Source organism: Manis javanica, chromosome 1 (genome assembly GCF_040802235.1).
Source record: "Manis javanica isolate MJ-LG chromosome 1, MJ_LKY, whole genome shotgun sequence".
Classification (NCBI taxonomy): domain Eukaryota; kingdom Metazoa; phylum Chordata; class Mammalia; order Pholidota; family Manidae; genus Manis; species Manis javanica.
The window spans coordinates 56,891,414-56,912,655 of NC_133156.1; the positions used below are offsets into that span (position 1 = coordinate 56,891,414).

The 21,242-nt window shown below is 42.5% G+C and overlaps 1 protein-coding gene across 3 annotated transcripts in view; it reads left to right on the forward strand.

Moving 5' to 3' along the window:
* Positions 1 to 21,242, forward strand: part of MCC (MCC regulator of WNT signaling pathway) — a 395,947-nt gene that overhangs the window by 174,298 nt on the left and 200,407 nt on the right. The window lies entirely within an intron of this gene.

The following is a 21,242-nucleotide window of genomic DNA, read 5'->3' on the forward strand; positions in this document are numbered from 1 at the left end:
TATAGGTATAAACCCATGACACCATAATGACAGTCAAGAAACTAAACATAGCCATCATCCCTAAAAGCTTTTCTCTCTCCCTCCCCTCTCCCCATTCCCCTTCTTACCTAGACAACTGCAGATCTGCTTTCTGTCACTATAGATTAGTTTGCATTCTATTGAATTTTATGTAAATGGAATCTTCCAATAGGTGCTATTTTTTTTTTTGGTCTAGCTTCTTTTATAATGATTTTAAGATTCATCCATGTGGCAATCAGTAATTCATTATTTATTGTGACTGAGCAGTATTCCATTATATGAATGTACCATACTTTGTTTATCCATCTGTTGATGCACATTTGAATTGTCTGTACTTTTTGGACATTTCAAATTTGTGGCCATTTGTATAGGCCTTTCTACAGTCTTTGCTCAGGATTCACATGAGCAATATTGTGGTTACCAGATTCCCCCCTATTATCAAGTCCCCACCATATACCCCATTACAGTCACTGTGCATCAGCGTAGTAAGATGCCGCAGAGTTACTACTTGTCTTCTCTGTGCTATACTGCCTTCCCTGTGCTCCCCACCTACGTTATGTGTGCTAATCATAATGCCCCTTGTTCCCCTTTTCCCTCCCTTCCCACCCACCCTCCCTAACCCCTTTCCGTTTGGTAACCACTAGTCCATTCTTGGGTTCTGTGAGTCTGCTGCTGTTTTGTTCTGCAGTTTTTGCACATGGTCTTTTTATACTGTCATTTCTTTTGGGTAAATACCTAGGAGTGGAATAGCTGGTCACATGGAAAGTGTATGTTTAACTTTTTAAGAAACTTCCAAACTGGTTTCCCAAGAGGCTATGATACTTTACATTCCCACCAGCAGTACAGGAGGGTTCTCATTTTTCCACATCCTCACCGGTTAAGAGTGCTGGTTTTAGAAAGCAGTTTTAGTGGGCATTTACTTTGAACTCTTTGCAATACAAAAAAGTCACGTCATTGAGGATCACATAATTTTTGTTTTCAAAGAGCACTGACATCTAGCATCTTTTTTCATTTGCAGGACATCCCTGTAAAATGAGGAATTAAAGACCAAATGAGATGCATAGCCTAAGCAAAGTCAGTTCCCCTTTCTCTTCTTCCCTTTAAAAATAAGTCCGCTGGTTTTCTTTCCTCCTTTCCTTTTTACTCCCTTCAGTTATTTTGCTTTTGCCACCTTGGCGGGTGAGATTTGTGTCTTGATCTGGCTGGAATTGGTTTGCGAGCGTCAGGCTGTCATCTGCCCACCGTGAATGTCTCAGGAAAATTAAGACGCTCCCGGAGATAAGCCCTTAGGTAGTAGCTGTATTACAGCTTTTACTTTCCGGAGTGGCTTCCCTGCAGTAAAATTAAGGCAGTCTTTTTGCCTTGATCTTGAGTTATGTTATTCTGAGCAATGAAATGTTGCTAAAAATGTGTGCATCCCAGTAGGAGAGTTTTAAGCGATTTGAAAGAGCCGTGTTTTCACAGTGCCAGTTTTGCAGCTTACCAGGCGGAGGCTTGTCACATTGAGCCTGTAGCTCTTCCACTGTCCAAGTGAATCAGGGCTGCCATTGATTAATCAATGGGAGCCCGGCTATGATTCTCTGGCATAGTAGCCAATATCTGACCCAGAGTTAATGTACCGAGAAGATGTCTCATCTTGTACATTCCATTTCCTTGTCTTACACCTTCAGCGTCCATTCCCTCTCTGTTACAGTCACTTAGATTTAGCTGCAATCCCCCCTGACTAGTCAAGTGGAAAGCGGTCTGCCCCCTCTAACTTCGGCAGATGCTGCTAAACTGTTGGTTGGCTTAGAAGAGACGTGGACGCTAGTTAGCAGGGCCCGTCTCTCTGCTCTTTTCTAATTGGAGAACACTCACCCTCTTCCAGGTGAGCAAGTGGAGAGGTGTGGTTTCTTGCCAGCTCTGCAGGGGCTTAGTTGTTACTCTGCAGACCCCCTGATGATGAAGCAAAGAGAAGCCTGAAGTACTTTTCTTGAAGGGCATAGAGAGCAGAAAAATTACACAAGTAGAAAAACTCTCAAAGAGAATTTTGAGAAACGTGTCAGAATTCCAGCCTTTTTACTCCATGTAAACTTGGTGGCTGTGTTAGTCTTCATCTGCTTCCTACACAAACACTAAACCTGCTCCCGGGTCGCGTCGCCATGTGGTTTAGAGCCATAGCTCCTAGTGCGGTCCCTGGACCAGCAGTGTCAGTGTCATGGGGGAAACCTGTTAGAGACGCAGATCGCCGGGGTCCTTCCCAGACTCCTGCATCAGAAGCTAAGGGGTGGGCGGGCCCAGGAATTATTTGGAACGGGCCATCCAGGTGACTGATGCACAGCAAAGTTCGAGAACCACTTGTGTAGTGAGAAGCCTGTGTTTGGATCTAAGTTGTTTGAAAGCTAACCGGGGACTGGTTCGTTTTCTTTCAGTTTCTTTACTTACATGAAAAGAGGATGGCCATCTCTGTTTCAGGGTCAGTGTGGGGATTAAGGTGATCTGTATAAATATTTTCGCACATGTCCTCAGTAAACAAAAACTGCTGGTATTTGGTACTGTCCTTTAAAAGGCATGGCGATAGCCAAAGAGAAGGTAAAAGATGGGCTCAGCCTTGAAGAGTCTGCCATCAAGAAGAGGTGACTTACGCATAAATGATTATATGACCAAAAAAATAATGGCAACCTTTATTGAAAAACCCAAACCAAGACTTTTTTCCCTTTCTACCTGATAGCAAATGTGAGAGTTGAAGAAGGTAGAAGTAGTAATGTGCCTGGAGTCATGGAATGGACGTTACTTTTGCTAGGAATCTGTTGAGCCTAAATTCATAGTCATGTGCTAAAAAATGTGAGGAGCCTGGTGTACAGGCCACCCTAGAAGTGCTTTGTTTCAGGGAATCTTAGGAGAAGAGGCCTTTGGGTTTGCATGGACTTTGTGCTTTAAAAAAATCTATTGAGACATACATGAAAGAGTTAATGCTTTTGGGCTGGTGCAGGACTGGGTGACCAATCTTTCTGATTGTTTATTAGCAGATGGGTAGTTGGGTGAATGGACCCACGGATTTTCATTTTTTTTAAATAACCAGGTCCCTTCATGAATACTTCAATAACATTAAATGATGCTGTCAAGCATCATACTTTCCAAACAGCTTTCAGGAGCTATACTGCTTTGTGTGGACTCTGTAATAAAAGAAGGTGATGAGCAGAAATGTCTTGGATTTTGCACAGAAACCTGTTTGTTCTGTCAAAATCTCAAAAGGATGGCCTTTGGGAATGAATGTGTGAATAAATGCATGCATCTCTTTACCTCCTGTGCCAAAAGATGGAGACTCATTTCTTCCACGTTGGGTGGAATAGAATAGGATTTATATTTCATTGTTTTTGTTTGTGTGGTGATGTTTAACACTGACTCAAGCTTTTTTTTTTTAATTTAAATCTAACTTATAGATGGTAATACTTGTCAGGCTTTCCCATCAGTGTTGACATTTGGTATTAATGAGTCTTAATTTGTAAATTCTTTTAAAGGACTAGATACCTGTCTGCTTTCTGCTGAAGAAAAAGTTTTGGGTTTGGTTTTGTGGCTGTTTTGTCTAATATAGAAAAACCTAAGGAAGAGATACATAAACTTTTAAAAGTGTAGCAGATACCATAACATATAAGCAATTTTTGTTACTTTTTTCCACTTAATGTTATAGCATATGCATTTTCCTATGCCATTAAACTATTTGTAAACAGTATAATGGCTGTGTAATTCGTCATTAGGATGTGTCTCAACTTAACTAGTCCTTTTGAGCACTTAAGCTATTTGATTTTTTCTCAGAAATAAATGAGGAACCTATCATTTCAAGAAAAACACCTTAAAATACATGTTGCCAATGATAAAATGAGCTGTCAAGTGAAAATTGGAATTTTGGATTCACAACCCTATATTTGATAGCTTCTCAATACGTAAAGACCTGTTCTGTCAAAATCTCAAAAGGATGGCCTTTGGGAATGAATGTGTGTATAAATGTATGCATCTCTTTACCTCCTGTGCCAAAAGACGGAGACTCATTTCTTCCATGTTGGGTGGAATAGACCAATGGTAATATTAACAAATGTGATTTTTTTTCTATTTTCTAAAGAAATGTGCTAGCATTTAGAATAACTTATAAGTCAGTGAACCAAGGTTTTCCCAAATCACCATAGGTAAAAGATCCTTCCAAAGGGTTAAGATGGACTGTTGGATTTTAATGTAGCAGAGTACAGAGAGTTTGTTTCAGATTCCACACTGCAATTAACTTTTCAGAAACTAACCTCATCAAATTGTATGCATTCATCAAGTTGTATACATTAAGTATGTACAGCTTTTTATATGTCATTCATATCTCAATCAAGTGGTTCAAAAAACAAAACTACCACTTGTTGAATTTTGGAAAAGTTTGGAAGAAGAATATCCACAATTATCTGAAAAGGCAATTAAGATACCCCATCATTTTCCAGCTACATAGCTGTATGAAGACAGGTTTTCTTCATAGACTTCAACTCAATATTTTGCAACAGATTGCATGCAGAAGCAGGCATGAGACCTGTTTTCTGTTAAGCCAGACATTGAATAGATTTTCCAAAATGCAGAAGAGGGCCTTTTTTCCTTACTAAATTTTTTTTTCTTTTGGAAAATATACCTTCCATAAAGAGTATGTATGTTAATATGTAATTAAATGTTTTAAATGAATAAATATTTTAAAAATTTCTCTATTTTGAATATGGTGAGCAGTAGATGTAACTCACGTAGCAAATGCTCTTTGAGGTCCTCCATAATTTAAGAGTATAAAAGATTCCCGAGGTGAGAAAGTTTGAAAACCACTGGGTTAAATGAATTTCTCTGTTTACATAGATTTTTTTCTAAAGTTGAATGTCATTGATTCTATTCCTACTCTTGAATTTGTAATGAGTTCAGGCCACCTTGAAAGATACTGTTGATTAACAAACTGAATCACTCATCTTTTTCTCTCCTTTTGAGAGTCGTTTTTTGCTTAGAGCTTTCTTATACATTTTGGTTAGGCTGAAGCCTGACTTTTTCTAGAAATCAATATTTACCTGAGTAAAATACTGCATTCTGTGGTACTGGGAAGGATGTCACACGTATAAAATAGCTTCATTTTTATTGCAGTGAGTAACGTGCTCTAGGAGTTGAAATCACCCCAAAGGAAAAATAATAGCCGTGTGCTTCCCTCTCCCACCAAGTTGAAGCTGATTCCTGGAGATAGCTATGAAGCCACTTGTTTTTTTATCTTTGCAAATGACTTTTGAAGCATGTTAAGAGCAACATGCTCTCCCATTTATTTTGATTTCCCGTACTAAATGATAATGTGTCACTAAATGACTTGGGGATGTGAGTGGAGTCCATTACCTGGCACCTTTCTGTCTTTTCCAAGGCTGGCTGTCTTCTAACCCCTGAAGCAGACAAGGGATTAGAAGTCAGGGCTGAATGATTTTGAAGGATAGTCTTGATCTCTGAATAGTGTTTGCTCTTTGGCTACATGAGAAAGATGACAATGTTCATTTTTTGACTGTTTCAATTGGGATTCATCTGTAACAATGGGCACCTCACAGATAAGTGAGAGTGGAGAATAAATACAGTTCTTTATAATGGAGTCACTTTTATGGTTCCTTTGTGGGTGGAGGAGTACCTCTTAGAATTTATTTGACTTCCATTATTAGAGGGTATTTAACAGGAGTGGGGTTTTGTGTCTTGCTTTTTGCCATTGTAAATCATAAAAATGTGGGTGGTTTTAAACTAAGACACCTTTTAACCTTTTTACTCGCAGCACATAATATATCCTACAAGCTAAGTAGATCACTTAAAGATCTTTTGATATAACAATTTTAATGGATAGCAAAAAGCATAATTATGTGGTCAAGCAGAGTAGTATACAGTCTCTTAATTTGCTGTCAAATTACTTTAAAAGTTTAAATTAGCATAATTAAGTAAATTGTAAGATATATTACTTGATGTGTTTTATATGCATTCTCTCCTTGAGTCAGTGCTCTTAACAGGAGACTTTCAATTTAATTACTGCCTTTAACTTAGGCCAGGTGTGAGGCACAGACCATAATGTAGATTTAGGGTGGCCACATTCTAAACTGTTTCTAGTGTCACTTGAGTCCCTGGTGCTCCTGAGCTGTTTTTTCTGTTTGTCCTAGTCTGTTGGCTTTCAAATACTTTGACTGCAACCCACAGAAAGAACATTTTAAACCATCACTGAGTATATACATAAACATGTTATGTTAGTTTTATTATGTACAATAGTTGCCTTTACTGCATGCAGTATACTCTGATTTTTTAAATCCCCTTTTAAAAAAATACTGCTTTCAAAACCCCTTGTAACGAGCTCCTTGAACAACTCTCCCTGCCACCCACCAGAGTGATTATTTGCTGCTTTTCTGCTCTCATATCTCATCACTTCTGTCAGTTTCAGCAGATGCCTTGGCCTCCTGCTTTACTGAGAGAGCCCCTGAGTTGTGACTTCTTCCTCAGCTTGTCACCAACATACAAGTTTCTGCACTGGAGCCATCTGTCCATCTGTCCTTCCTCCCTCCCTTAATGGGAGAGGTTTCCTTTCTCCACACAGGCCTTAGATATCTGAACCCTGGTCCCACGTACCATGTTGGGCCAGCTTGACTGGGGGTGGTATGTGAAGAGTGCGAGAAGGCCATGAATCTTGAAAGTGAGTGTGCTTGGTGCCACAGATGTGGGTCTCCATACTACAAACTTCTACTAATCTCTACCAAGATAAGAGGGGAAAAGGCAAAGAGAGGTGAGTTTCTTTCTTTCTTTTTTAAATTAAGGTATCACTGATATACAATCTTATGAAGGTTTCACATGAACAACATTGTGGTTTGGACATTCACCCATGTTATCCAGTGAGAGGTCAGTTTCTGACAGCCACTGGTCCCCCCACACCTAGGAAGGGTGGTGATGGAGCATGATAACCCCTGCCAGGCCTCACCTGCTCAAAAGACATGAATTGAAATTAGTTACCTTAAAGATATCAAGGACAGTTATAATCTGGCTTTTAGAGTGATTTCTAGTTTTGCTTTACTAGCATTTTCAGCAAAATAAACAAAAAGCTGGTACAGTCTAGAAATAAAGCAAAAAGTGCTATTAACCAATTTTGAAGGCCACAGTGACTTTTCTCAGATTTGAGGCTATGCTAAGTGTCTGTGTCCAGACGAAAAGTAGACAGTTTGTGCAGGAATCCTGTTTAACTATCTCAAATGTGTGCTCCCTTAAATTCTTAATTTCAATAATGATACAACTGTCTACCTACATGTACAGGTAGACAGGTTCTTTGGACTTCAAGCTCCTTGACTCTGCCGTGTTGTCTTGCCTCTAGACCTTTGCATATGCTGTACCTTCTGTCTGGAGAACCCATCCTAACTACCCTTTACCTTTTCTAGGGCCCCTTCCCTGAACTACCCTCTTAATCCTTAATCCTGAATTTCCACAGCACTCCTCTCTAATTTCCCCTTCCTATGAATAGCTTGGTGAGCGCCTGCCCTACTCCCTGGCTTCTGAAGGTGTAAGTTTTTGAGGTTTATTGTCTTATTTTCTAGAATATTCATAATACCTGGCCAAGCATGTGTCATACATAGTAGAACCTCATTTAACATTGTTAAATGAATGAAATAAGCAGTGCTGGGATGAGGACAGGCTTTGTTGCCGTCAAACAGCTGCCTCTTGCATGGAAACTGGTAGAACCAGGAAGAACTCTACTAAAGATAATTGGGTTGGTACAGCTAAACATCATGCTGATTGCTTTTAAATTAGAACCTTTCATTTGCATTCAATTTATTTGGGGTGTGGTGAATTACCAGAACAGCAGATACACCCAGTTTAAAGTATAAATTCATTCAAGGCAAATATTTTGGCTTATCTGTGCCATTGTTCAGTGAATAATGAAGAGTTTACTGGTGAATAAAATATTGATGTGGCTGAATCAGACCAAACAAGCACTTTCGAATTTTAGAATTTGCTATGTCTTAAAATATTACTACATGGATCTAAATTACTCCCTTCACTGTGTTTGTGTACTCCAATGATAGTATGTGTATTTGTCCCCTGCCCCACTGTCCTGGGGCTGATGAGGACAAATGCTGAGCTGCTATCCCATATTCAGACCAGGAATTAGTCTGTGGTGGGGGCCAGTAAGTATTTAAATGAATGCTCTACCAGACCCTAACAACACCCTATTCTTCCTGAGGCTGTAAGGTAAAAATGACTTGGTTCTTTGACTGTGAGTCTTTGCTCTGGAGCTAAGTGCAAAGAAAGAGGATACACATTAGATTTTTCTTGTTTGCAGATGACAGAAACTCAACTCAAATTGTGTTTCCTTCAAAACAGGAAATTGATTTCTTGTTTAGTCAGGAATGTGTTCCCCAACAACAAAAAATATGCAACTAACACCTCAAGTAGACCGGGGATTAGTTTTGGAAGGAAGTCTGTCCATGACTGGGAGATGCATTTGCAGAAGCTATTCTGCATCTTCCCCCATCCTGCCCCACCATTCTTAACACGTGGCTTTCATCCTCAGTCACAAAATTGCAGGATAAACAGGGAAGGGAAGAGTGCAAGGATTTTTCTTCAGCACGTCTTAGCCTTTTTACCCTAAGGGAAACTGTCCCCAGGACATTACTCTAACTGGTCATGTTGCAGAGGAGGTTGGGAAATGGAGGTTACATCAGCCAAGTACAGTGGCTTTTAAACTTTTATACTGGGAAAATCCAAGGAGTTGGTTTGCTTTTTTTTTTTTGGTTAGATCCAGAGGATCAGGTCCTTCCCGTAAAGTGGTGTCCAAATGGACCATAGAGATGGAATCGTACGTTCCTGATGAAGCATAGGCCACTTGGAGAGAGGTACTCTAAACATCTATGTCAAATTCTCTATTTATGCTTAGGATCATGGCATACTTTTGTTTGCTTCATACAGGAGCTCTGATGTTCTTGTATAGCGTTGTCCCTCCTGGACTTTTTAATTGCCTGTTTCCTCATTAGTAGAAGAAACATGTTTTCTTTCTCTCAGCACCATAGTGTACTCTCTTAATTATACAACTTTTTTGAATGTTTTGTTATGAGCCAACTGCTTTCTAGACCTGCTTACAAAGCTGTAATCTTGAAATTTCTTTTCCTTTTATTCTTGGATTAATTCTACATTTTCTTAGATTCTATATCTTCCTCTTTCTTAGACATATTTTTCATTTTTCTGGAGTATATTTTGAAATAACTTTTCAGAAAGAGTACATGGTAAGCATACTTTGCAGCCATGCTTATCTGCTCTCATACCAAATTGGTAATTTGGCTGGGTATGACATTCTAGGTTCAAAATAATTTTCCCTTACCATTTGAAAGGAATTTATTTCTAGTAGTCAGTGTTGCTAAGTCTTGTTCCTTCATCTGGACCTTTTCTTTGGAAGCTTATGATGCTTTCCTTCTCCTTGATATTGTGACCTTTCATGAAAATCTTTTTTCGTTTATTCTGCTCAGCACCTGTGGGTACTTTCAATCTTCAGCTCTTAGAAATCTTATTTCTCTCATTACTTCCCTTCCACTACCTTCCCTTGCAGCCCCCCTTTTTTGTAAATTCAATAGATTGATGTTAGACCTCCTGGATTAATTCTTAACAAACTTTCTGCCTTCTCTCCCTCACCACCCCCTGCCAGTTTTCTCTATTGAAATTTTAACTTCCAATCAAATTTTTATGTCTATATTCTTTTCTTTTCATAATATTGTGTCCCATGTTTTCTAATATGACTGCACTAAGATTTTTTCCTCCCTTAAATTCTCTTCTGCTTCATGAATCACTGTCTGTCTTCCCTGGGATGGGTTCTGTTTGTTTCCTGCTTGTCTGCCCTTTTTGTGCTTCAGCTTCCCTCAGACCTGACGGTCCTTGGTTGCCTATCCCTGTTCGCCAGTGAAGGACTAGGTTGCTTGTTGTAGGTAGCTGACTTCATTTCCCTCTGCTGCCCTGCTGACCTTTCCTTCACGAGGAGCGCTGGGTGTGCATTCTGAAACTGGGGGTGTAGTAAGTCAGACAGCAGGTTTCATTTTAAGGTGTGTCAGATGGAGTGAGCAGGGCAAGTCAAGGTTCCCTCAGTGCTGGAGAAGGTGTCCCCACTGAGGGATCACTTGCTCCCTTTGGGTAGATATCTGCCTTCAGGGAAAACCCTGCTGCTGCCGTCGTAGGCGAGGGAAGAGCAGCTCAACTGGGCCTCCATTCTGCGGGCAGTTCTTCCGACAGATGCTCCTTTTGATTTCCACACTTCTAATCTCAGTTCCTGCCAACTTCCAGCTCTGCTCTTGCCTCTGCTTACCTGTTTGCATCCCAAGCTCTGCTCTGGTTATTTCTCAATATGCTGTCCTCTCACTTATAAAAGTCTTCACTTCATTGATGTGCCCCTGTGCGTTGGGATGCGGAGATATCTTGCTTCTTGATCTACAGGCCTTCGGGTATTACATTGAAAAAAAAAACTTATATTTTAGAGAAAGTAATATTCACATGGTGGAAACAATTCACAAAGTACAGGAGATGCAGGCAAAAGCTTTCCTCAACCCTAGGCTCTTGGTTCTCCAGATCCCCCTCCCAGAGGCTCCACTGTTAGGGGCTTCCTGCATACTTCCAGAAGATCGGTGTGTACATTTAAGAAACCTCACTTCAGGTGTGTGTAGAACACCCACAGGAGAGAGAGACTGGAGTCAGGGGTTGCCAAAGTGACCACCATGGGCGAAGCACTGGTGAGATGGGACTAAGGGGCGGATCCTTGGTGGAGATAATTCCTGAAGGAGATGAACAGGTTCTAGCCATTGGTTAGGTGTTGGCAGGATGTCGGAGACGGCTGGAGTGAGCGGCAGCATGGAGTGTGGTGAAGAGAGAGCAGCCCTCTCAGCTGACGTCGTGGAGGTTGAAGGGTGGGGTTTATTTGCGGTCACCCAGTGACTTTACAGAGACTCTGAATGTGTTGTCTCCTAAGTCTATGAAACCTTAATAATTTGTTGTCCCCGCTGTTGTTCGATTCCTTTTACACATTGCCTCAGGCCACCGGAGGGTTTCTGAGACTAACATACCACAGCAGTTTTAATAGTAGTCATCGAATATGCATTCTTCCCTCTGCCTGTGGAGGAGAGGTAGCAAACCGGAGACCCAGCAGCCAAGTCTAGCCATGGGCACAGCTGGTTGGGTACACACAGTGTTTTTTGTTTTAAACTTGAGTTAACACTTGAGAAAAATTGAGAACTCCCCCAAAACCTGGATTTATGGCTTATCTTGAGAAAGACGAAGATCTGGCTACACTGAACGGTCTTCTCCACTGTAGTAATTGGCAGTCTGAATAGTGGCTGCCCCTGTAGATCGGCTGTACCTTCCCTAATTGCCCTTAGCACCCACCCCTAGCCTGCATCTGCATATGAATTGCCCTGCCCTGCTGACTCAGTTTCCAGCCAAGCCCCTGCCGTCCAGGTTGTCCTGTTTATAGCGATCCCACCTTAAGAGGTTCCAGACTCTCAGAGAAACTGTCTCTGCCTTAAGGTTTCTCTTAGTATACTTCGTTGTGGTACATTTTCCCCCCACGCGTAAACGAATGGGAAAATACGGCAACTTTAATTCCAAGGTTGAAATCTACCGTAGGCAGTACCAACTTTTTTGTTTAAAAAGAAAAAAGCAGGCAGCACTGATGAAGAGTCATATGAAAGAGGGCACCTTCTGGCTCAGCCACACTGATGGAGCTACTCCTGATGATGCAGTCAGCACATTGCCACTCACAGCGGAGGCGAGGCGACACCTGGAACTCTCCATCTAAAGTTCTTAACTAAGAGACTGGATAATTTTATTTTTCTCTGAACAATAGTGATGTGTTAACATGTAGGAGAGTGGAACTGAATAGAACAGTTTTGATTGTATTGCTGAAGCAGTACCCCAAGAAACCTTGTGGATAAAATCTGTGCCTCTTAAGTCAATAAAGAAAAGATATAAATCCTTTGTGCAGCCTTATAGTTGGAAAGAACATTATCAGTTGAGATATTTTGTAGGAATGATATGTCCTAAATTTACCTGTTTTGGGGTCCGTGTTTGTCTAAGACCATCAGAGGGAGTTCCCTTTGTACATGTAGGTTGACCTTGGACTAACCCCAAGATTTCTAGTCATTAGGACATAGGAAATGGAGGGAGTAGAATTACACATGCTTGGAACCCAGCCCATTAGAAAAAGCCACATGCATTTTCCAGTGTTGACTGTTTTTGTCTTCAATTTTGAGTCACTCACTGAATATTTGATCTTCATGTTTGATCTGAATTCCCCATACTGCTTATGTAAACAGTTCCATGCACATCTCAGGAAGTGTGTGACACAACTTTGTGATTGATGTTAAGAGTCCAATAGCAGGAACGCACAATCACAGAAAAGATCTGGTAGTCCAAATACCCGATCGATGTGTAAAGGTAACGTCTCAGTGTGTAGGAAAGCGGGCAGGGTGACGGCATGCTGTGGAGAAGGCTGAGTCAGGGTGAAGGCTCAGGAAACATGGGTTCCAGTCCCAGCCCTGGCTGTCTCCTGTGTGACTTTCCAGCAAATTTTCTTTACGTCTCCTTTTCCTCTTGTATAAACTTGTAAAAGGAGGGCGAGCTGATGCTCTTCCAGGCAGTGTTCCCACCTCTGACATTGGAGCAGTCCTTTGTTCTCACTATTTTTGCTTGAGAGACTGGATCCTGGGGGAGGCGCTCCTCAGTGGCTGTCTCCTCAGTGCTGTCGGTTGGCCTCGTTTCCCTTTTTCCTGTGTGACTTCTGACATTGGCAATCTTCACCAACTGTCTTCCGCTCTTGCTGTGTGCAGTGCACCTGGAGACACTGTGGGAGGCAAGACTGGCTGTGTGGGGAGCCAGTCTTTTTGGTGTTTCATAATGCCAGGAAGTTCTTTTCCTTTCCAGATGTTTCTCTTGTTTGGTAGTGGTTCCTAAAATTTTGTAATAGTCTTTTCTTTAACGCCCCCCCCTTTTTTTTCCTTTGTAAAGGCTGTGTTTTAGAGTCTGAAGAGACTAGTAATAATAACACGGCAAGTCTTGGAATCACAGAGGATTAGTTAGTGGATGGCAAGACCAAAGAATTGGAGGTAGATGGTGACACCAGAATGAGGAAGTGGAAAGAGGGCCTGAAGGCCATCTCATCATCCATCTGCAATCGGCCCAGCCCCCGTCCCGGTTGTGCACAGGCCAAAGTGAGATGCAGCTGCTGCTCTGCACAGCTGTGCTTTCTGACCCCAGAGCCCATCCAGGACAGGTGTGTGGTATGTGCCCCAGACCCACAGACACGCACAGAAGCAGCCCGATCGCCTAAGCACGAGCTTGTAGTGTGAGCTGGAGGAAGCGAGGGAAGGTGCCAGTGAGAGGCAATAACTAGTGGAACAGAGGCTGGGCAGAGGCTGGGGAGAGTGGGATGGAACGTAGGTGGAGGGCAAGGGTTTGTCAGACGTGAAAGGAGGTCTTGTTATCACAGGAAGCTATGAAGGAGAAGGGTAAGTGTGTGGTTTGGGCACTGGGAGATAGGGCCACGGGGGATTGTTTTTCTTCTGACTTGTCCTTGGTAAAGTAGGGAAATCTTAGCTGTCCTCATCTCTCCACTTACCTGATCTTTCTGTATTGGATCTGGTTCTGAGTGGACCTTTATGTGCTGGGAACAGCATTTGAAGGAGCACAGTTGTTGCAGAGTCAACAACAGGACCTTGATGCCGCTCCCCATCAGCTCCCCATCCCCTTGTGGGTCTGCAGTGTGGGGTCCCATCAGGCCTTTAAGGCAGAGAGCTTGCTGCACTGCGCTGGGAACCAGAGAGCATCGCTCTGTCCTGTGGGTGCAGAGAGCTTTTTATGTCAGGACCCCACTGTCCCTGTGGGATAGAAGGGAGGCAGTGCTTTAGTGTTCAGAGCCCTTCCAGGTAAGTGTGTTAGACCAAGAAGCCTTGGCCTACGTCTCTGTTACCGTTTAGAAGATCTCCAGAGTGTCAACACTGAGGAGGTTCAGGAAGCAGCCAGACTGTCTTACACTGGCCTCATATTTCTGCTTCACTTAGATATAAAATTTATATTCACCCGGGCACTGGTAACATGAGGCAGAGTATTGCACTTACTCTGACTCACAGCTTCCTGTGTGACTCTGATCTCTAAAAGCCTGTTGAGAGAAGGGAGATGCAAGCTGAGGGTATCTCAGAATCAGGAACACTCTTTTGGTGTCCTGGCTTAACTGTAAATAAAGCAAAGCCCCTTTTTGAGATGTAATATGAAGAAAGGGAAGCTGTGCTTTTAGCTAAGACTTCAGATACATCCTCTAAAACACTCTCAAAACCTCAGAATGTTAAGGCTGGAAATGTTGGATACCAGCGTAGTCTGACCATAATGGCCTTGTCAGTCCAAGGCTGCACGGTACCTGGCAGAGAAGAGCATAGTGACTTGAGGCTTCTGACAGTTTGGGTCACGTATGGCCCTATCACTCATTAGCCTGTGTCTTGGGCAAGTTCCCAAACCTTTCTGTGCCTCAGTTTCTGTATTTAAAAAAATTGGAATGTTAGGACTCCCTGTGCAGATCAGTTATGGGGTTGAATTCATTAACAAGGTGAAATGCTTAGCACAGTGCAGGACACACTCCACGCTCAGCACCTTAGAGCTGGTGTTACTGTTAAATCTCCAGCTTCCTGAGTCACAGTGCACAGAGCCTTCCGTTGTATCTCCCTACCGTCTAGATTTTGCTGATTTCACTCTTTACTTACAAGTAATCAATATGGATTATTCAAATTCCCATGTCTCCTTTTGGGCCATTTTATTGCTTCACATCAGCTTTCTTTGTCTTCTGATACCCACAATCTTCTGATCACCTCATGAAATGTGTTTTCTGTTCATTTACATTAATTCCTTGGGCATTTAATGCTACTGATTTGTGAAGCTCTCTCCTGGCTTTTTCTTATGCATTGTCTTTATTCTTAGCCTTCTCTTGAGGCTTTTCTTTCTCTGTCTGGTTCCCTGACTTTTCTTGCTTCTTCCTGCCCCCAATAGTGGGGAGGGCCCTGGGCTAAGCCTGTGGGACTCCTTTGACGGTGTGACTCCCACCATGTGCTTCCTGATGTCTTTCCAGAGCTTGGGTTCAGCATCCAGTCTCGGCCTTTGGATCTGTCTTCACATGTGACCACACCCCACCCCTGCTGCCACCTCTCTAGGGCTTCCTGACATCCCTCCCTGTGGTCATGGAGACTCCATCCTCCCATCATTCCTCCTGGAGACTTGGAGCCTTCTTTGATCCCTCTGTCTCCTCCCCGGCCCCACATCTAGTTGATGGCCGTGGCCCATTGACCTTCTTTTAGAAGGTCCTTCCTTACATCTGTCCTCTCTCTCGTCACCAGTCCCTGTCATCTCACACCTGAGCTATTGATCTCCTCTCAGACTGCCCTGACTCCAGTCTTTCCTCAGTCCACTTTGGACTGCATTTCCAGAGCTGTTTTCCTTTAAATGCTGTCTTGTATGCATCACTTTTATTTCTACTCAAAACTTCTTTCTGTACTAGCAGAAATGTTTACAAAATGTCTGGTAAATACAGTAGAAATTCCTTAGCTTGGCATTGAAAGCTTTCTCTAGTTTTTCTACACTTTTCATCCCTGTTCACATTTTTCTCTGCTCTCTGAAATACGAGCCCTTCCAATGTCTTTCTCTGTGTGCTCCGCCTCCCTCCCTGACCTTCCCCTGCTTGGAGGCTCTGTCTTGTGGGCCTCATCTGTGCTCTACTCTTTCTCCCTCAAATGGCCCCACCTAAAAGGGCCTCCCTCTGGTGCCCAGCCCCGCCTCGGTGAAGTCTCCCTCTTCTGGATCCCTGTAGGGTTTCTTGCTGACCCTGTTCTCATGTGTAAGCCCTCTCTTCCTCAGTAGCTGTAGACTGCTCCAGGGCAGGGATCATGTCTTAAGGCTGCATCTACAGGGTCTGATACCTTCCTTGTTATCAAAGCATCTGAGGATGAAGGCAGTAGACAGAATGGGTTCTGTAATGGACTGAATAGTGAACAGAGTGGGGAAAGCTTGAATCTCACTTCTGCTTCTGAAAGTTACAAATAATCTTGCCAAAAGTTACAGAGAATCCTGACCTCTGTGAGTCTGTTTTTGCATACTTAAATGTGAAGGGAGCTGATGCCATTTTTCAGGTCCAAAATGTAATGTTCTATGAAGGACTCCAGTGATTGGATTTGGAAACAGGATCTGCACTGCAGCCTCCTGGTCCCTGTGTTGTTAAGCTGCAGAGTGGAAGCGGGTTACAGAAGCAACATGTAACTTCATAAAAGTGGAAGGATTTTCCCTTCAGCACAATCACAGAACATGATGAGACAACTTTCAAAAAAAAAAAATGGGAAGCTCAACTGGAGACAAAAGACAGTACCTCCTCTTTGGATTAGTTTACTTGGCTCTGAGCCTCTGTCTGTGTCCTAAGTAGGATTAGCTGCCTCTTCTTTCCATTCCTCTGAATTCCTGGTTGAATTAGCAAATAGCAGGTACTTACCAAAGCAGTCCCTTGGCCTTCCTGTTCTCCTAAAAATGAAATCCACCCCTTCCTTCCCACCCCACCCTGCAATCTGGAAGACATAATCTGAATCCTTTCAGTTCTACAATACATTACTGCTGTTCTTTTTACGGGAGTAAGCTTTTCCCCTTTATGTCCCTCTTCCTCTAAGTCAAGCTGAGACTACTTTTTATGAGAAATTACTTTTGGAAGAATGGATTGACTTCCCACTTAATAATTTAAAAAAATATTTCAATAGGTAGGGATCTCAATGTATGAAATCTCTGATTAGGGGTAAGCAAGTGGAAACATTTTAACTGCCTCTGGAACCCAAAAACTTCTAGAATCTGAGTTTTTGGGGAGAGCCTTAATGCTGGTTATCTTTCCTACCCTTGTTTATAAAATTCTCTTCTAGTAAACCATCTTAGAGAACTGAATCCAAAATGTCTCTTTTCTACTAAAACTTCATTCTTTTTTGTTGTCCATCTTCCCCTTGGGAAATATTTTTGGTTAGGAGCTGTCTTATTCCAGAGCCTCTCTAACAAGATCTTTTCCTAAAATCTCTGAATTGAGTGACGCTGTTCTCCTTGGCCTCAGTGTCACTGGGAAGCCCAGACTCCCGGACATTTTCTTATCCCATTAGATGTTGATTACATTGTTGGCCTTTACTCCTGGTGACTTTTTCTCCCCCTTTCAAAGTGGCAGTTGCTGTGATTGAATGGGTTTTAAATTGTCTCAGTAGGAGTTCTTTATAGCTTGGATCCTTTTGGATTTTCCATCATTTCAGGGGAGGGGATGAAAATAAAAGTATGAGGCTTTGTCAGACATGTGTTAGTGAAACTGAGAAGCTGTACATCCCCTAGGGAGGTTACAGGGTGATGGGATAGCAGAGCGTCAAACATTAATCACTAGGAGTTTTGTTTTTTTACGCTGGGTTCCAAACCAGCTATTATCCTGCCGGTGCACATCTTGTTGGCCTCATGTCCTTGATTCTCCAAAGCTGTTGTGGTGCAGGCTGAATCCTATTCTGTTAACCCTTGTCTCTAATTAGATTGCATAAGACTTCAGCATATTTAAGTTGATCGACTTAAAATGTTCAACTGGGCAAAAAAATCAGATGGTTTGGAGAACACAGAAGAAATTGGTTTGCCCCTTCAAGGGTCTTTGGGTTGAACTTCCATGGGGGAAAAAGGCATTTTTTATGTGCTTTGCAGAAGCAAGAGTAACCCAGATGATTTACTCTAACGGGTTTGTTTTTAACGCCCCCTTGACTAATCGATACTAGTTTTTGTTTGCCTACTTGCAGGTAGTATTGCTGGTTGAACAACATCAGAGAAACTTAGATTTTATCTGACAAATCTATTGTCACAATGGACTTACATTTCATACATATTTAAGAAGAGTTATTTTTAAGATTCTATAGATGTGGTGTTTGGGGGATAGTACTCCAGTGAAACATTGTGTCCCTAATTGGTTTAGGGATGTGTCTCTTCCCATTGTTTAGCTGTCTTTACTGCCAGCCTCCAAGAGTAGAACTCTTCATACTCACTTAGTGAAATCATTTCTCCAGTGGGAGAGTGGGTATGGATTTGAACTGAGTGTGTTTCCTTCCTTTTGGAGTCTGACATTTTATCTTTCAGACTAAGTAAATTTTCAGTCACAAGAGATATTCCTCGTAGCCAAATGTATGTAGAAATGCTATTTGAGGCTTTTTTTTTTCCAAGCTGAGACATCTAAGGTTTCATAATGTATAGGCTGAATTACAGAGCAGATGTTAAATGCATTCTCCCTCCAATTCCAGAGACGGGATCAAATGTTATGTAATTTGGAGTATTTCCTACATTTATTTGAAGTATAACTTCTGGAAGATCAAAATACATCATGGTTGTCCTACAGGCTTCAATGTTTTAAGTCTATTTGTGGGTTATATAATTGAGTATTTTACTATATTTCATGGAAATTTAGATGATCGTTCTGTGTGCTGTTGAAGTATATCAGTGACTGAGGCCAGCAATCTTATTTACATACATATATAATTTGGGGGTAATAGGCATGTTCCCATATAGAAATTAGTTATTTAGATAAGCTAGATCTGTTAGAATCACTTATTTAGATTTAGATAATTTTGTCTTTTCTGTATATCCTATCTAAAGAAACATCTTGGCAGATTTCTGTATGCTGGCCTTTCCTGTACTATGGAATCTGCTGACTGTGGCCAGGTCTTTAGTGTTCTAACCCATTGCATAACACCATGCATAGAATTCAAATCTGGGTCAAGCTGGGTGTTGGATGGGTGGGAGAAGCAGAAGAAGGTGGTAGTAGAGCCTGAAGCAAGGAGAGAAGATAGGGAAATGCTGGTTGTGTTGAGAAATATCATAGCATCATGTGGCTACAACGTGGGGCAAATGGAGGGCATTGCTGAGAAAGAGCTGGGCCAGAGCACCATGAGCCCCATCACCAAGGCCTCAAATGCCAGGTTGGTTGGTAACTTAGTTCAGGAGTCAGAGGAAACCCATATAATTCTTAAACAGGAGGAAGGGTCAAAGCGGTAGGTATGGCCAGCATTTGAATTATTTTCCAGAAACCAAGGTCTGGCTCTCATGAGTGTTCTCTGTCTGCCAAAGCTGTGTTGGCATGTGAGTTAATACCTGTTTCTTTTAATAAAACAGTCTTTTCTTTACCTTCCATTTATATGTCCTAATGATTCATTAACAGAAAAGGGTTGGTGTAACTGATACTATTCTAGGTCATGTCAGTACTTGATACCATCCCATTAAAGAAAGACAAAAAGAAAAACATGGTCTTAGCCATTTTTAGACCTGGGCTTTTGGAATATACTGGTTGCAAGGTAGGGGGTACAGAGGGCATGGGTGTTAGTTTCAGAGTTCAGTAGATGCTTGACTAGATGTTTTGGTTTAAATTTCTTTTTAAAATAAGTAATTCAGTGGAAACAGAAGAGTTTCCCCAGGCATATCTCACTGTGAACTGGACTTACTTGATGGTCCCAGTCTGAATGGGGAGTGGAAACTCCAACTACTGCATTTCCTGTGACCCAGTGTGGCTCACTTGTCCAGGTCTTCTCTGACCCTTGTCATTGCTTTTTGAAGTTACAGCTTCACTTTCTCAATTTTCTGCAACTTAAGTTTTTCTGTTCTTTTTGGTAAGATTGGAGAGAATGGCTTTCTGAAGCAACCAACGTGGGAAACATGTGGTTCTTCGTACTGCGTAGGCTAGAGTCGCGTCAGTCTGGTTCCGCTTCTCTGGGCACGTTGTGCGCTGGCCATCACCCTCTTGAGGGGCTGCCCGCAACCCTGAGCCAGGCCCAGCTGGACGGCGCCGGGACACCCTCCCGGCCTGCTGCCGTGTGATGGTGGGAGCTTTCGGACAGCTGTTTCATGGGAGAGCCACTGATTGTGTGGAAACTCAGACTTTTGGGGTCATGTTTTTATTTTTTAAATTTCTTATTAACTCTTGTTAATTCACATCTTCCTCTCTTTGAATGGTTTTTTAAAAAAACATGAATGTGAGGTGATTTCCAAGCCAGTCAGTTTGCCCCTGCCCGCCCATCCTTTCAGACGCCGTTTGGGCGGCCCCCTGGTTCTGTCAGCTCACGGCAGCTCAGGCGCCGCTCTGCCTGCGCTGCCCTCCCCACGTTGCTGGGATGGGTCTTCTGCTGCCCTCCGTGCTGCTCTCGTGCTCTCCTCTTCCCTTCCCCTCTGACATCATGTCGGCTCTGGAAAGGAGAGGTGAATAGCGGGGGGTCAATCTGCTGCATTGGGCCAGAGGCCTGTGTTAGCTCATTCAAAAGCAAATACTGGAAGTTAGTTGGGTTTTTAAACAATTGTCTCATACAGCTCAGGCCTTATTACTATTATAAGATTAAAGGTATCTCTAGATGATTCCTAAGTGACCTGTTGATATTACTTAATCTCTGATTCAACCAATTTCAATGTATAGGGCAAACCAAAGATTACAGCAGCATGTGGGTGCTGTGTTCCAAAAGCTGCACAGTGTCCTGGAAGAACAGTGCAGTGGGACAGGGACAGGGGTGGGTACCCTCGCACCGACCTCTGTGCAGCTCTGAGTTGAATCACTCCCCCACTCTAGAACCCAGGTCCTTATTTTGTGAATAAAGGGTCTCTCCTCTGAAGTGGTGTTTAGGGTAAACGTTCTGTGATTCTAAGTCCACATGGCCAATGGGGAGGACACGTATGGGCCTTGTGTAAACGCCCCATGCAGCCCTCTCATTCTCAGGTCTTTAGTCTGAACCTGGAGACTCAAGCCCGGAGGAATGGGAATCCCTGTGAAATGTCATCGTTTTCTCTGTGATGTGGAGCATGGGGGCCTGCTCTGGTTCTCATCTTTTCTGGGCCTGAGACTTTGGTTCCTGGAACACAGTTTCCCCCCACACCCTTGTCCTTGCAGCTGGTGTGTTAGCTGTGAGTGAAATCACCCAGTTTGCTCTCTGCTAGAAGGCTTGAAACTATTACAGTTAGCACTAAACTTTCTGAGGAAGGGAAATGTTGTGTCTGAGCCAGCGCCATCCAAACTATCCTCACAGTGAATAGTCCCACTGATCCCCCAAACAAGCCATATTACAGGAAGGAGGGAAGAGTTCAGTATAGAAGCCATGCAAGCTAGGGAGTGGAAATCATGGATCATGTGATATACTTATGTTCTGTTGAGTTGAAAG